Source organism: Brienomyrus brachyistius, unplaced genomic scaffold, assembly GCF_023856365.1.
Source record: "Brienomyrus brachyistius isolate T26 unplaced genomic scaffold, BBRACH_0.4 scaffold324, whole genome shotgun sequence".
Lineage (NCBI taxonomy): Eukaryota > Metazoa > Chordata > Actinopteri > Osteoglossiformes > Mormyridae > Brienomyrus > Brienomyrus brachyistius.
Window position 1 is genome coordinate 82,392 of NW_026042599.1, and position 15,029 is coordinate 97,420.

At 46.2% G+C, this 15,029-nt stretch overlaps 1 non-coding gene across 1 annotated transcript; it reads left to right on the top strand.

Annotated features, from left to right (window-relative positions):
• Nucleotides 1-4,511: 4,511 nt before the first annotated feature.
• trnad-guc (transfer RNA aspartic acid (anticodon GUC)) lies at nucleotides 4,512-4,583 on the top strand. Its single transcript has one exon. It is a non-coding gene; the product is annotated as a tRNA-Asp (tRNA).
• Nucleotides 4,584-15,029: the final 10,446 nt, after the last annotated feature.

The following is a 15,029-nucleotide window of genomic DNA, read 5'->3' on the forward strand; positions in this document are numbered from 1 at the left end:
TTTATTCATCCATTCTCATCTGTCCCCTTGTGTGCATTTATGAAATTGATTTCATAGCTCGATGCGACAGTATTCCCGGGCTGGGGTGGGGTTTACCTGAGCTGCTCCTTCGCCTGCATCACCACGAAGTCCCAGGTGTGGTTGATCCGTTTGTGCAACATGTTGTAGCTGTCCTGCGGAGACGATGTTTAAATGCGACATTGCCAGGTCGCACGGCTGGCTGCGTTGCTGCATGGGTTCACGTTATGACTCACAGGCCGAACCCCTCCCAGGATATCAGCTGGCAGTGTCGGATTCACAAACCCTCTTACTGATGAGAACCTAAAATGCGTTGACCCTGACGCAACATGGCGGCAAGTTGGTGGATGTCTATGTGCGATCCTACTATGTGCATAATTGGTGGGAGGTTTTCTTACACAAAAATGTTCTGAGGGCAGAAGGAAAATGATTGGTTCGGATAGATAACCAATCAGATTGCAGAGGAGGCAGGACCAAGACATCTGATTGGTTGCTCCTGCCTCCTCTAGTTGCTCGGATCCACCTCATGTACAATCTAATTGGTTATCTCTCTGAACCAATCATTTTTCCTTCTACCCTCATAATATTTTGTGTAAGTAAAACTCCCATGAGCATTCAGCTATCACATGATCTCATCAAGCAATGCTTCAGACCAGCGAATAAGAATAGCATTGAAATGTACATAAATAAAAATTTTCTCTTACCTTTTCATAGTCTATCAGCTGCCCTTGCTTTCTGATATTCTTCTTAGTCAAATAAATCGCTTTAGAAGAGCAAAAGAAAGACATGGCAAGAAACTGTGTTTTTCTATTATTCTAGTAAAGGGAAGTAATGATGTAATAGGCGAGCACATGATTAATAATTGGTAATCACCGTAATCTAGCTCGGAGGCTGGCCACTGCTGAGAGCTCCAGAAGTACGGAGTCTAGCAAAAAGGAGATGCTGTCATTTGAAACTATTCAGAAGCAGCGTGACAAAGGTGCTTTGTGATTTAACATGTCAGGGACAAGGCGGGTGGAAGGCATTTTGCTACTTTAACTGGCATTGGTTCTCATACATCAGTGTTTCCCAATCCGGTCCTCGGCGACACACAGATGATCCACGTTTTTGCTCCCTCCCAGCTCCCTACCAGACAGTCTACGTTTTTGCACCCTCTCAGCTCTGGAGCCCGGACCAGATTGAGAAATACTGTCCTACACGGTAATTCCGCAGTCTCTCCAACGAATAGTTTCGATATGCGTGCCCCCCCATATGGCCACCACCCTCTCGCGCTGCCCTCCATCTGAAGAAACCGTGGTTTTAGGTTACCTGGAAGCGATACGGCGTCTCGTCGGGCCCCAGGACGAGCGTCCTGGGGTCCTTTAGGGGGTAAATGTAGCCGTGCTTCACGATCAGATTCCCCACATGAAGTGCCTCTGAAAACACACAAAGTGGTCACTCATTTCCACGTAAACTACTCAAAGCTCAAACAAATCCACTACTCGTAGCCCAGATTTAGGCATAGTAATTCTCTAAATTTTTGTCAGTGGAATACAGTAGAACACACGATAACTAGAAACTGAGTAGGCATATTATATTTTATTTTACGGTATAGCAAGTAACTGGAAAAAACGTTGACATGGTGCACAGAATAAGCCGCGGGGATGGTGCATTCCTCATCGGAACTATAATTAATTACGAGTAATTGGGACTTTCCACTTTCCGGCTGCCTCCGCGGCCATTGGCAGTCAGGCGCTCCCGGGGGTTTCAGACCGGCGCAGCAACAGCGCTGCTAGGGGGAAGCCTAGTGTTTACAGGGAGGGGTAACTGCTTACCGGGGCAACAGGTTTTTTGCCCATTCAAGTCTGTTAATGCATCTGCCATCTACTGCCTAAAAGTCCCCTCCTTTCCATTCCGACTTCTTTTCCAATCTGGGCTGTAAATCAGGGAAATCTGCTCCCTTGCTATTTAAAACCTCATCTGCATCGCCCGGGAATTCAGGACAACAGCGTCTTGCAGAAGTGCATAATGAGGGAGACGGATAGCGATATTTCTCCAGGCATGACTGACTGCCTCTGGCTATCAGCGAAGTTTGCATCGGGACTATCAAACCGTACAGCTCAGCATGCGTAGCGGCGCGACTCGGGACTGGCCTACAGATTATTTGTACTAATAGCCTCTCAGCAGAAAGATAAATAATTCAGCAGATAAATTGACGCCAGGGGAAGAAAATCCCAAAAGCTTCAGGCGAATGGGGTGTCTATGTTATGGACAAGCTCAATTCTGACATTTATTAATTCACAGGCTCAGCAATATCAATGGAACAGAACATGCTTCTGTCAGACACGTGAATTGCATATGCTTACACATAAATGCAGCTAGGCTAATCTGTTGTATGGATGACAAATTCTATTACTTCATTTGTATTTATTATTCAAAAGACTCGTTTATTTCTGTTATTTTATTACAAAAAAAAAAAAACCTGATGACGTCTTTCGCCAGCAGGGGCGCCATCGTCGTCACGAAGGGAAAAAAACAATCGATTAACCTCACATAAGAGCACCAGGTAACGCTTCCCTACATACTTCTCGGCCCTACCTTCTTCCATGATGGAGTACTTCTGAATTAGCCACTCCACGATATCATTTCCTGGGAAGGCATAGCGAGGAAGGCATCTAGTTAGAGTCGAGAAATGCATTAAGCCGTCATAAATCAAAAACGCTGAACTCGATAAATAAATTACATAAATAAATATGAGCGCAAGGAGATCGATGACAGTCTTAATGCACAGGATTCCCGAAGACCGCCGATGTATGGGCTTTCCTGTGAAGGGCTTAAATGACCATTAGGACCCGGCCCCCGGGACACTGCACGGCCGGGTGTAAGACAACCCGGGCGGCATGAAAAATTATTTTTAAAAAGTAAAATATGTATCGTGCACCTGTCATCGCATGTGGAATCACTGTGATTAACAGTCTTTGATTCTTCATCTTTATCCCCATGTCGGGATCTTGCATCGCCACAATGACTTGTTCAATCTGGGATAAGAAGAATAGTCAAAATCGTGAAATCAAGGTGACGACAGACATAGTGAAAACGTTCAACCTAGTAATATAATAATTGCTTAATGTGTGATTTGATATGTAATCGTTATATTCATCATTAAATCACCGGAGAGACACACTCATATATTTAGGCATATATATAAGTAAACTACAAGGTTTTTCCTCTGACTATCTTAACTGCACGTCAAAGACGTTATCGGATATTCCCGACTACAGACTTTCGGTTTGATCATTTATTCGCGTTATTAATTCGGCTCCTGATTACATTAAACTAAACATGCTCAGATTGTTACAACCTTTGCTTGTCGGTTATTTTTGGGATCTTTCTGGATGGGCTCAAGGCGGGGTCTGTAAGCACAAGCAAACTGCCAGCACTTTTGTTTTACATGAAAATAGTTTGATGTCGGCCTATTGCGTTATTGTCTGGCTATAATTTGGAGGCAATATTAAACAATAGGCCCATATATTGTAAATATACATGTTGTGTTGTTTTGTTGTTATCACAAACGTATAGCCTGATCATAAATTTCATGGATACCTGGATGTTGTATGTTCCATTATATTTATGAATGAATGATTTATGTGAAGTCTGGCTTAGATTCGAGAATTAATCATATAGATTAAAAAAAGTTTTCATTTAAAACTTATCTCATATAATAAAATCCTCGTCCGAACGAACATATGTCAGAATGAAAAAACATTTAAATTATTTTTGTGATGCATCAGTATCAATAGCTACAACGTCATAACAGATATAGATATAATGCGGTTCATACTTTTGAAGTTGATGCGTATCTCCCGAAAAAAATCAACTCCAGAAGAGTCCGCGTCTGTAAATGCCTGAACTTCGGAATCGATCCTACCTTTGTTAGGCGCGGCATCTGTGTCTTGCAGCTGTTCCCTTGGATAAAGATGTTAATTGTCATGCTTACAGCATCTCGATCTCCGGCGTTTGTGAAGTTGGGATTGATGCTGTCCTGTGTTTTTTTTTTCCTTCCACACTTAAGCTCTGCTTGTTACTGCCCCATAGCGGAGCGCAAGTGAAACGGACTACCGGAGATTTGCACTGTTTTTCTGTTAGTGTGTATAATCAAAATATGACTCAGTTTGGCCAGTTAGAAAAATATGATAATAGAAAAGTATTCTTTTCCTCTCACTTTTTTTTCTTGATTTAATTACCGACTTCACGTACTTACACTGTGTCCCGTTGCACGATGTAATATTGCGAAACTATGATTTTGTGGCAGTGTTTTGTAAAGGAATTTTCCGTTTAATCATCGTCTTAGTATAAAGCTATATGGTTGTTCTGGTATCAGTGGACGTACATTATGTATTTTTTCTTCTCTTGAGCACCATGGTCATGACATGAAGCTCAGTCATTGATTACTCGCAAATGTTAGTAGTCATCCGCTGTTTATCTTGAAGATGTAAAAGTAGTGCGCGTACATCTCCTCGTTAGTATAGTGGTGAGTATCCCCGCCTGTCACGCGGGAGACCGGGGTTCGATTCCCCGACGGGGAGAGTCTGCATCTTTTTGCCTCGGTCTCAAAAGGCACCAAGCTAGAACCGGCCCCGTGTTAGTGGAAACGGGGCTTGTGACTTGTACTCATGCATAATATTCTGCGGGTCGCTCAGCAGCGCAGCATATGAAACTAGACTCGGATTGTAAGTGTGTGGTTTTGATAATTGATGTATGGATGGATGGATCCTTAATAAGAGATATAAACAATAAGGTCCAGTCGCCAACTAATCATGTAAAATACGTCATAAACTCATGGTTGTTAAACCCAGAATAAAAATGAAGACGTATAACTAGGAAAGTCAACTTGCACATTTCAATTTTGGTTCGATATAATCACGTTGTCCTTAACCCTCCAGTGCAGGAGGGGACGGTAATGCGCATCGAATGTTTCCGAACCTGTGTGTGATACAACCGAGGAAGAGCCGATGACTTCGGGGGAGGAGGGGCAGGCGACTCGGAAGAAAAAGCAGCAGAACCCAATGCAGCCTGTAGCCCATTCAAAGGCCTACTGTTGGACCTCTGCTTATTTTGCAATACGTCTTTAGTACGGACTGAAAAATGTCCGATTTCGATGAGTTTGAGAAGCAGTTAAGCGAAAATCGGCAAGGTAAGTTTGGCTTTGAAGATCGGTGTATGCTCCCTGTTTTAGGGTAATAAAGTGGCCGGCGTGTCCTAGCGCCGAGGATGGTGCGGAGGGCACTTCTGCTGGTTCCGAAAAGAAAAGCGCGGCTGGGAAATCGGTGCCTTTTATCCGAGCGCTCGCCGATTCTGAAACCTGCCCGATTCTTCTTCTCCCAGCTGCCGCAGGATCCCCGAAAACTGACCGCTTTGGTAAATCAGTGACATTCTTTGCTTGGCATTGTTATAGAGATCGCTAGGCCTGCATCCATCAGTGCCCGGCGTACATAACATGGACATTTCAATGAAACGTTATTGGGGTGCACTCGATGTGAAAGCCTGCGGTTTTATTTATTTAATTATTTACCATTATACACTTGGATCATAAATTGTGACCCGCGTATTTTCATTCGCAGTAACACACTATGCATGGATGTTTGTTGCAAGCGTTATATTTTCAAGATCACGTTTAAAGTTTTATGCAAATAAAAACGACCGCGACCACTTGATTTAAAGTCCGCACTTAATAACAGTGTTAGTTACTTGGTTTTTAAATACTACGACGAGTTTTCTATATAATGATATGATTTTGTCTCTTTCCGATGCACAATAGCCTTTCCCTTGGGTCCGAAATGCTGGCCCTGTCATCCGTACAGAATAAGTCTTTCTCACACGATCGCCGTTTCTTCATGATGTATAGACTCTAAAAATCAGCCGCGTTCCCTGGAATCATAACAACTGCTTTTAGGTCGTTATTGCAAAGTCTTGCACCTGTATCTACCTTTACAGCGGATAGCAGTAACTAACAATGATGTACAGTTATATAACAATACACATATAACTTCATTAAAGTGCAGAGAATCCAGTAAACTGAATAAACTTAAGCCATACTAACGCAACTGAAATATACAACATGCGTTACAACGGAGTCGAAAGTAGGATTGATTTATGTACCTATCAAATGGCAATCTTGTCATATCAGCTCCTTATCACTAAATCACTAAAATGTCATTCGAAACGACCTGATTCGGCTAGACGAGCACTAAGTGCCGCCGTGTTTGATAAACTAGCAGTTCCAGTCATTCATATCTGCGCTCTGACTATGCCTGCGATTGCGGTAATTGGTTATTACCGATTTACGTAAGATGCATTGGCCGCTCCGTGTCTGTACTTTTGCAGCGGTGCATTACCGTAACGCTGTTATAACTGATGCATGAAGCTGATTCCTCGAGCAGCACCTGCGTTTAAATGCTTCACTGAAAACTGCACCTTCAGGGATTTATTTAAGCTTCTATATGAAGGACCTGCTGGGATAGAAAGGTGATATTTTATTGCTAGTTTAATAAAGTGCTGTCTGTCAGATTGAAACGATATTAATTACCCATCCATCGTCCAACCAGTTATCTTAGTCAGGCTCCCCTGGAGCCTATTCCAGGCAAATTCCCCATACAGAGAGCAGAGGCAAAATTCAGGCCTCCAGACTCGGAGGCGTGAGGCAACTGTACTCACCACTGTGCTCCTATATCATTAATTAGTCTGGTTATGTTTTTATTGTTTCACAACAGACTGACATTCAAGGGGATGTCCTTGTGCCCTTGAAATTATTAGCCATTGAGAGATGGGTGTGTTTGTTTCAGGAGGGTGTGATTGAATATGTGAATTGAATGGAGGTGCTTCATTCTGGTGAGGAAACTGGGGAGTTAGACCCCGTACCACATCTTGGTCTCCGTAAGTGACTTTTAAGGCATAGCGCTGGGTCAGTCAGCATCCAGCACCCCAGGGAAGTTGGTAATATGATTACTCTGTGACTCATGGGCTTCAAACCCACAACCATCCGGACACACATTCATAATCCCTCTGAGTTACACATCTTGGATTTATCGAAATGGATGGTAGGGGGGCAGTCATGTCGCTCCGCCCACCGTGTCACTGGTACCACGGTGTCGTCCCCCAGAGCGGGAGAAGGAGCGACACAAGAAGCGTAGCCGCAGCCGGTCTCTGAGCCGTGGCGAGAAGCACCGCCGCTGGAGCAAGGACTCCAGGGGGCGGAGTCACGAGAAGCGCAGCAGCAGCCGCGACCGCAAGGGTCGTGACCGACGGAGCAGCTCACGCGAGCACAAGAAGCACAGGTACCCCCCCTCACGGTCCCGGTTACAGGCACTGAAGCTGATATCTAGCATGGTTTGAGGCCTCTTAACAAGTTTCTTTCACAATCAACCAATTGGTTTCTTCGTGGTGGGAAGGGGGACTGTACCCATATTAAATTTTAACTGGCGTTTATAAGTAGCCCCCGCCATAGCGATGGGACCTCAAAGCCAGCCTAAAAAGTGGCGCATGGTCACACCCTCATGACCTTAAACTGCCTGCGATCCAAAGTTAAATGTAAACATTCTGCCATCTGTTTGTTTTTGCCAGATTCTGAGTGTTTACACTGTATTGTTTGGGGAAAACAACCTTCTGTTTTGTGTTTGGGCAGCTACTCTCCTCGGAGAAGCCGTAAGAAAAGGACATACAAGTACTGGGATGTTCCCCCTCCGGGATTCGAGCACATCACCCCCATGCAGTACAAGGCAATGCAAGGTTTGGATGCGACGCTTCCATGTGTGCTAGTTCAGTATTGCAAGGTTATGGTATATTGGTTGCAATGAAAGCATTTATTCTGGAGTGCCCTCCTCCCCCCTGCTGGTCAAAGAGGGAATAACACTTGGGATGATTTCAGACAGTGTGAAGAGAGCTTAAACCTAGGGGTTAGAAGCAAATGAAGGCGACGATCCGGATGTTCTGGCCGTCCCTGGTTGGGGTCTTGAAGCCCTTTCTCCTCCCCACAGCTGCAGGGCAGATCCCCACGATAGCTTTACTGGCAACATCCACCACCAGCGGCGTGGCAGTGACGCCCACCCAGGTGCCGATGGTCGGCAGCCAGATGACCCGGCAGGCCAGGCGGCTTTATGTCGGCAACATCCCCTTCGGCCTGACGGAGGTGAGTCCAGGCAAAGTCCCGCGTTGCCTTCTGTCATGCATACTGGTGTCATGTGTAGCTCAGTGAGTTAGGACACTGAGCCGGTCACAAGAAGGTTGTTGGTTCAAATCCCTTGGGCAGCAGAGTGATTTCACCATTGGGCCCCCGAGCGCAGCCCTTAAGCACTATTTGCTCTAGGAACTGTCTGGTCCTGCTTCTTCAATGAAATGTATGTTGCTTTGGATGAAAGTGTCCGCAAAATAAATAGATAAATGTACTAGACTTGTCAGTCATTTTTTTTCTCGTTTGCCTGTTTTGATGTCTTCAGACGTCTGCCTGTCTTCATTCAGTGTGTCTGCCTGTCTTTTTAGGAGGCCATGGCGGATTTCTTCAATACCCAGATGCGATTGGCTGGCTTATGTCAAGGTCCCACCAATCCCGTCCTCGCTGTTCAGATAAACCAGGACAAGAACTTTGCCTTCCTTGAAGTAAGAGTCTTTCCTGCCTAATGGCTGCTGTGTCCAGGCGGAGACCGCAGCCTTCCCTGATTAACGACGTTCTTCGTTCTGCCCTAGTTTCGGTCCGTGGATGAGACCACGCAGGCAATGGCCTTCGACGGCATCATTTTCCAGGGTCAGTCGTTAAAAATCAGGCGGCCCCACGACTATCGCCCCCTGCCTGGCATCTCAGAGCAGCCCGCCTTCCACGTACCAGGTCCGTTTTGCTTGTCGCCGTCATAACCTTAATCTTTATTTACCTTTGAAGAGCCGATCGGCAAGGCCAGTTTTTTGTACTCGTTACGGACTGACTGTCCTTCGCAAGCTGCGGATGTCTTGTCATATAAAGAGGGAGACTTTCACTTTTATTTACTTAATGTTGTAAATATTTAGCAGACAGTTTTATCCAAAGTGAAGAATGTTTTTTTTTTTTTTTTTTTTTTTGAGAAATCAGGGTCAGCCTGTCCCTAGAGCAAACTCGCCGGCCCAGTGGTGTGATCACCAGTGATGTGAACCAGTGATCTTCTGATGATAACGCTGGCATCCTAACCAGCTGAGCCACACACACACACACACAGCTCAGTCACTCACTTCTTACTGTTAACATAGGGGTGTTGTGTGGCTCTGTGATGTTTGCCCATGAAAAGAAGGTTGCTGGTTGGCAGGGTTGGCAGAGTGATTTCACCACTGGGCCCTTGAGCAAGGACCCTAACCCCCAAATTGTTCTAGGGTTGCTGGCTCCTATTCTAGTTAAAAATTCTGGACACACCTACTGAAAATGACTTGTTTTTCAGCAAGATAATGACCCAAAGCCCACCTTGAAGGTTATGCAAGTAGCTTATTACCTTGTGAACTAGGAAAGAGATGGTCCCCACAGCCCCCCAACCTAAACTCTATAGAGCTGGTTTGGGATCAGTTGGATGAGAGTAAGAGTAAGGTAGCCAGCTTGCGCGCAGAACTTGTGGAAACTCGAGGACTGTTGGAGAAACGGTCCAGGTGGGTACATATGTTAGCTGGTTGAGTCCGCAATGCTGTCATCGAAGCCAATGGCTCCTATTTTGAAGAGACAAAAATTTTGTCTTTGCAGTACTTCATATGCATAACTTCCATGCCCAAAGGCCTTTTACTATAAGGTGAATAACAGCTAAAATAGAGACAAATGCATTAAGAGCAGGTGTGTCCATACTTTTGACTGGTGCTGCATGTGTCAGCATCTCCCATGGAGAGCAAGATGGGAGAGACAAAAAACAGTCGTCAAACTGCCCCAGTATTTAGGTATTTTTTTGCTGGAGTTACATTTATCTGATATTATATAGGAGATAACGACGTCATACTGATTTGAAGTTGGCTTATTTCACTCGCGCCGTTTGCTCGTGGTCATTATCCGGCATGTTGACGGTTTGCTGTGATCGGCCGGCTTTGGGCGCCGTGCCGCTCTGTCTGCAGGGGTCGTCTCCACCGTGGTTCCAGACTCGCCACACAAGCTCTTTGTCGGAGGCCTGCCCAACTATCTCAGTGACGATCAGGTACCCCGCCCTCAGTCTCTGTCGCCGGGGAGCCGACCCACAACCCTCCTGTGTTTCTGTCCCACTGCTGCACGTGGAACTCAAGCAGGCATGCACACACACGCACACGCACGCACGCACGCACGCGCACGCACATACATACATAAAATAAACACTCGTCTCTGTGTAACTGATTAGTAGGAAAAGAAAGCCTGTCAAAGTTACCTCACCGCTTAAAATTCATTACAAGATACTGGGGGGTCAAATGTCAGCATCATGTTTAAAGCTAGCTGCTGAAAATAGCCGCACATTTGAGGTTTTTTTTTTTTTTTTTTAAAGATATTCATGGGATTTATTAAACATTTATTAGACATGTAGGTAATGAGTTGACAGTTACATTACGCTCATTGTTTATCCAGCTGTAAATTATGAAGATATTGAGACCCCGCTAATGTAAAAGGTACGTTTCCCAAAACCTCATGTTATCGACTTGCATAGTTGGAACCATTCAGTTGTTATCTAATGTTGTTAGCAAATAACCTTATTAGCAACAAAGGCTTTGGGAAACGTGCCTTACAGCTGGCGGCTTGCCAAACCAGTCACGTAGCCAGTCCCTGTGCTGCCTGTTGCTGGGTACCCTGGAATATTTGTATATCGGGTTAATTGCTGAGTGTTAGTCGGATGAATCAGCCGCGTCGTTTTGCTGCATGAAAATTTAAAATCGAGTCATCTGCGCGTCACCTAACTGACGAATACCTCCACATTGCCGTACACCTGTGTTTGCCCAATCCCAGTCCTCGGGGAACCGCCGACTGTCCACATTTTCGCTCCCTCCTAGCTCCCAGCCAATCAGGAACACCGAATACCTGGTACAGGTGTGCTGAGAGGAAGCAAAAACGTGGACTGACCGGGGGGGTACCCCCGAGGACTGGGCTGGGAAACACTACCATAGACTGTGCTTGAAATGTGGGGGAGATCGACCAAGTCCCCAAACGCTTCAGTATTCGCAGACGTGCCGTGTCTCACGTCCATGTCCGCACACTGAGAACGATGACTTCACATCCCGTTAACAGCGATGGGGAGCTGCGGAAGAATCGTTCCCTACATTGCTGTGTCGCTCGAAAGGCAGAAAATACTTCGGACCTTTTTCCCGGTGAACGATTATCAGCTTCACTGGAGTTTTCACATCGTGCCCCATGCCCTATTCTGTTATGACGTCAGTGATGGATAATATTACCATAACAACATGCACAGATGAGGTCGTCTTACTCTGAAAGTGTTGAAAGGGTCACATTTTAGACATTTTCTACTTCTCATTAGCATCTTTTATGATTTTTTTTTTTTCTTCCTATATCGCCACCCCACTGAAATCGGCCCATTATAGACATAATCCATACAGGCATTTAATAGTTTACCTATTTATTTTGCAAAAGTTAATCGCAAAACGTTTTGCGTCCACCCCTGCATTGTAACATTTTGAGCTCCGGTGTCCCACTCACTTTAGCCTAAACTGTTAAAAATGGCAAGACTCAGCCCACAAGATAGTGATCGCGGTTTCAGTGAAAGGTAAGTGAGAAGTGCAGTCAGTTTGTTTTTCTTTGATTTTTTTCCTCCTTTTCGGATTGTCATCGTAATCTTTCTTATCCAGTGTGAGTCACATGTAATCCAAGTCAAGAGGAAGGCTGTACCAAAGCAGCACTGGGGGGAGAGAGTTTGAATCCAGCAGAACTGTTAATGTATTTCACGTCAAAGCCAGTAAATGTGCCATAGACAGGTGAAATGGAAACCGCTGCTTGTATCCTGGTGTTTACATTTTTTTTGCAGTCCCTGCTACCGCTTTGATACTTACAGCTCTTTCATTTTTGTTCCCCACTTTGTCCCCAGCTAGGGGCCTGTAAGATCGTTAAGTCTTCGCTCATAATTTGTTCAGTAGTACTGACCTACTGCTGCCATGCCAACATGTAACACAAGGCAAGTAAGACATTCCGTCCCTCGCACGGATATCCTCCCTGTCGACGGCCTGCCCCTGTGGGGGGGCTCTGTCCTGGAGTGCTCTTAAGCATATGGGGTCCTTTTTTTGGGGGTTGAAGGCTGGGGAGAGACTTATTATGCTGATCACAGGGTATAAATTTGATTTTTTTTTTTTTTTGCCCCTAAGAGAAGGTAGGAGGTAGCGCCCTCTTGTGGCTGCCAGTGTCCCAGGTGACTCCTTTCTGAAGTCAGTGGTTAATGCGGCTTTACAGTAGATTCCTGTAGAATAAGTGAGGAATGATGTTAGCAGAGCTATTTCGTCCTGTTTGGCTTCAAGCCGTGGCCCCTTTAGCAGGACCCTGTGGCGGCTCTTAGCTTTACCTGTGAGTTTATCTCCTGTAGGCTTTGTCCCTCTAATTAACTGCACCAATGTGGTTCTTGGTTTTAAGAACAGGAAGTCAGTGATTCGGCTGGGTTTGTGTTCTGCCGAGTCGCCCCCCCCCCTCCACATTGTATACATGGAACACTTAACATATAATTAGCTGTTTTTATTTAGTTTTTTTTTTATATACCATCTAGCTTAATTATTGTGGCCCTTAAAATCAGATGCAACTCGGTCCATATTTCAAAATTCGTAGTTGGAATTATCAGAGAACTTGATTAGGAATTCAGTTGTGTTGTATATGCTGTAGGATGGGGGGGGGGGAATCTGTGTTATCATTCATTGACAAGAATCAAAATAGTTACTTTTGTACGCTCCCAGTAAGTAAGTCATGCAGAAAGGGCACAGGGGGCTTTGAGCTCTAGTGTTGCACCGTAATGTCGAGCCACTTGTCATAAAGCCATTTTCCTGATGTCTTCACTGTTTCCTCATGTCGTTTTGCAAAGTTTAACATGCTGCTTCTCCCACAGTTAAGATTAGCATTTCTAGCGAGGCGCCGTGCCTGGACTGTCGGGCTAATCGCCCCCCCGCGTCTCCTCCTCTTGCCCAGGTGAAGGAACTCTTGACGTCGTTCGGACCTCTTAAGGCCTTCAACCTTGTGAAGGACAGTGCCACGTCACTGTCTAAGGGTTATGCTTTCTGTGAATACGTGGACATCAGTGCCACTGACCAGGTGCGTGAGGTGGGGCAGCAGCTGGAAGGTCTGGGGTGACTCGGGGCTTCCGGATGGAATTGCTGACGCTTGTGTGGGATGCATCCCGCAGGCCGTGGCTGGACTCAATGGCATGCAGCTCGGAGACAAGAAGCTCATCGTCCAGCGGGCAAGCGTGGGGGCTAAGAATGCCAACGCTGTGAGTATTTGCCCTCGGCTGCCGCCTTTCTGATGTCCTAAACCCAACTTGGTTCCTGGGTGCCTCCCAGGAAGCTTAATGCCCCTATTTCTTGGGTTTATTTGGGTCCATGTAAATTTCTCGCTGTTACTCGAGACGATTGGACGATCAGGGGGTATCTGACACTCTTGTCGCCCCCCGGGACAGACGGCCATCATCGAGACGCCGGTGACGCTGCAGGTTCCAGGGCTGCAGCGGCTGCAGAGCTCCGGCATGCCCACGGAGGTGCTGTGCCTCCTCAACATGGTCATGCCCGAGGAGCTGGTGGACGACGAGGACTACGAGGAGATCCTGGAGGACATCCGGGAGGAGTGTTGCAAGTACGGCAACGTGCGCTCCATCGAGATTCCGCGGCCCGTCGATAGCGTGGAGGTGCCTGGCTGTGGCAAGGTGGGACCCGTACTCTCCTGTACCAGTGGCAAAAAGAAGACCTCTGTAGGCACTAAACACAGGCTCATGGGAGCATTTCTTGCACAAAAGTGTTTTGAAAACGGAATAATTTTTTGTGTAAGAAAAACAATCTGATTGGTTCAGATAGACGACGGACGATCTGATTGGTTCAGATAGGCGACGGACAATCTGATTGGTTCAGATAGGCGACGGACAATCTGATTGGTTCAGATAGGCGACGGACAATCTGATTGGTTCAGATAGGCGACGGACAATCTGATTGGTTCAGATAGGCGACGGACAATCTGATTGGTTCAGATAGGCGACGGACAATCTGATTGGTTCAGATAGGCGACGGACAATCTGATTGGTTCAGATAGGCGACGGACAATCTGATTGGCTCAGATAGGCGACGGACAATCTGATTGGCTCAGATAGGCGACGGACAATCTGATTGGCTCAGATAGGCGACGGACAATCTGATTGGCTCAGATAGGCGACGGACAATCTGATTGGCTCAGATAGGCGACGGACAATCTGATTGGCTCAGATAGGCGACGGACAATCTGATTGGCTCAGATAGGCGACGGACAATCTGATTGGCTCAGATAGGCGACGGACAATCTGATTGGCTCAGATAGGCGACGGACAATCTGATTGGCTCAGATAGGCGACGGACAATCTGATTGGCTCAGATAGGCGACGGACAATCTGATTGGCTCAGATAGGCGACGGACAATCTGATTGGCTCAGATAGGCGACGGACAATCTGATTGGCTCAGATAGGCGACGGACAATCTGATTGGCTCAGATAGGCGACGGACAATCTGATTGGCTCAGATAGGCGACGGACAATCTGATTGGCTCAGATAGGCGACGGACAATCTGATTGGCTCAGATAGGCGACGGACAATCTGATTGGCTCAGATAGGCGACGGACAATCTGATTGGCTCAGATAGGCGACGGACAATCTGATTGGCTCAGATAGGCGACGGACAATCTGATTGGCTCAGATAGGCGACGGACAATCTGATTGGCTCAGATAGGCGACGGACAATCTGATTGGCTCAGATAGGCGACGGACAATCTGATTGGCTCAGATAGGCGACGGACAATCTGATTGGCTCAGATAGGCGACGGACAATCTGATTGGCTCAGATAGGCGACGGACA